Consider the following 2919-nt stretch of genomic DNA (forward strand, 5'->3'; position numbering starts at 1 on the left):
AGCAGCACAATGGTATAGTGGTTAGCATGAAAACCAAGGCACTATGCACTTCTGGTTAGATGCAATCTGCATTTCATTGCCTTGTACCTGTGACATGTGCAATGACAATATAGTTGAATCGAATCGAATCGAATCGAATCGAATCAAATCAAATCAAATCTAATCTAATCTAATCTAATCTAATCTAATCTAATCTAATCTAGTCAGAGATAAAGTTGAGGATCAGGGTTGGGTTATAAATAAATATCCCAAACTTTGAATATCCCACAGAGCACCATTAAATCCATTTTAGCAAAATGGAAAGGTTTTCTGATTACACAGTAACTCGTATCTGTTTAGTCAAGCCTTTTGTTAATTTTATTAGGTAAAGGAGTAGATCTGGAGGGTCCTCAGGCACAGGGTGTTTTGGTAAACTGGGATGTATGGATGCTGTCAGCTCCCCACTCACTTGCTCACTTGAGTTTGTTGACGATGTAGTGGCTGTGGCTGCTTTATATCCCAGGGTGCCCTCATGCCTGTGTTACTTTCTGGCTCTCCCCTTTTAGTTACGCTGTCATAGTTAGTTTGCTGGAGTCCCTGTTGCACTCAGCGCAAAATATATACTGTTACATGTCAATCCTGAGATTGAGATGCTGACCTCTTCTGCTCCTCGGACCTGCCTGATCCATCCTGATGCTCTATGTCTGGCTGGAGTCTTATCACATTGCCCCTGTGGAGGATGGTCCCATATGGACAGTCAAAAGTCACACTTGGAAGATGGCTCTGGACACTTACGGAAATGCTTTTATGGCTGAGGACTACAGTTGACTTGCTAACTTTAGGACTGCAGTTGTCATGAACAGTTTATAATGTCAACAAAACAGACTTCATGTTAAAACTGTTAAAAATTTTATAATCAGGCGGCACAGTGATGTAGTGGTTAGCACTGTCGCCTGACAGCAAGAAGGTACTGGGTTTGAGCCCAGCGGCCAACGAGGACCTTTCTGTGTGGAGTTTGCATGTACTCCCTTTTTCCTTCTACTGCTAGGCTGGTGGCACAGGACATTAAAGGAGATACGCAGAACCATGGCCTCACTTTTGGTTTATAAATGGCTTGTGACCTCAAGAATGGCATAGGAATAGTTTTAAGCATTAACAATAAATCTAATATACTAATTTTTATGATTAAAATGATTCATATAGGTAGTGGTCTGAGTGAATGACCTTGACATCTGTGATGTCACAGCAGGAAGGCTATCGGTCTCATCGCCATTTTCGCTATACTAAAACACAGAGCTAACTGCAACTTCAATCCTCCATTTTGAGCTAATTTATCACCATACCACATGTATACTGTGTTGCTGGCGGGTGCAGCAACATGACAGAAGATGGATTTATGTTGCATTCATGGCCCAAGAATGTTCAAATTGCAAAGATTTGGAAGCGTGTTACGAGAAATTCATGGGCACGTTTTACTGATGACTCGTACGAAACGTTTGATCTGTTGAGGAGCATTGGCTATAAGCCTGTATTGAAAGAGGGTGCAGTACCAACAATTAAAGGAAAACAAAACTACAAGAAAAGGAAAGTAAGTTCAGTTGCACCAGTTCTCCCAGAGTGTGAGCCAAGCAGTAATGACGGAGTATTCAGTATGGAGAAAATGGAGAATGAGTGGACCAGTCGTCAGATTTCTCTGCTGGATATGCTTGCCTCAACAGCAATATCATCTCGCCCTTACATGGAAGAAGTAAATGAACGAAGAACTGAAAGTCAGATTGTTTTGAAACAATCAGCCACAAGATCTGCCTTCAAGAAGCGAGAACACAGATGGATAAGATGTGACTTTGGTTACATAACAACAACATTTGTTGTTTACCTGCATTTAGATTAATACATTAATGCATTTAGATTAATACATGTAACTTGTATTGTGTATTTAAATTACCGGTATAAGAGTATTTAATTTGCTTCAGAATGTGATTGTCTCAGTTCATCTGATTATTTAATTAGCCTTTTACGTTTTATCAGTGAAAATGCATGCATGTACATGTATGTTGCATAAGTTATAATGCCTATCCTGTTTTAATGAGAGTCACATGAGACTGTCAGTTCAGTTTCATCCGATTCTCTAGACGGCTTTGTTCTCTGGCTTTATTCCGTAAAGTGGGGGCCTCTGTGGCTGACGTGTTACTATCTGATTCACTTTCCGATGGCTCAAACTGGTACGGTTCTATGTGTATAGCAGTAGCATGTACACACACTCCAATTTCAGGACTATCATAGTCAGATGTATTACTATCTGAGGAATCCGAACACTCTCCAATAAATCTGAACAAAGAGGCCATTGCAACCACTCTCGCCTGCTGAGTCTGGCTTTGGTCTATAGCTGTCAAAGGCCTCGGCCTTAAAACCGGTTACAGCTGTGATGTCACGCACTCAGGGCTGGCTGGCTCAGCTCGAATGCCAACTTCACAGTCGATTTTAACTCTCAAAAATATATATTTTTTATTCCCATTTATGCAGGATACAAGAGTCAAGGATGGAGATACTATCTACTCTATGTATTTAAAAATAAAGGTTCTGCATATCTCCTTTAAGGAGGGAATGAAGTACCTCTTACCATAACCCACTCAAACTCTGGACAGCTAACTACCTCATTGATTACTCCCCCCCACACACAATGTCTCCATGTGCAATATAACTGGATCTTCTATTTCTACCTCCTCAACCAAAATGTGCAATACTCACTCGATTTGTGCAATACCCAATATGTGCAATACCAATTCAGATAGCTATTTATTACTTTTTTATATATATTTATTCCTATACAGTTGCACTCAGTTTAATGACAGCCTTGCATAGCTCTGTCTAGTACGCTCACTGTTTATTTGTTATTGTTATAATTGTGTATTATACTGTGGGTTTTTAATTTTATTTTAG

This window comes from Neoarius graeffei, chromosome 13 (assembly GCF_027579695.1).
Source record: "Neoarius graeffei isolate fNeoGra1 chromosome 13, fNeoGra1.pri, whole genome shotgun sequence".
In the NCBI taxonomy this organism is placed as follows: domain Eukaryota; kingdom Metazoa; phylum Chordata; class Actinopteri; order Siluriformes; family Ariidae; genus Neoarius; species Neoarius graeffei.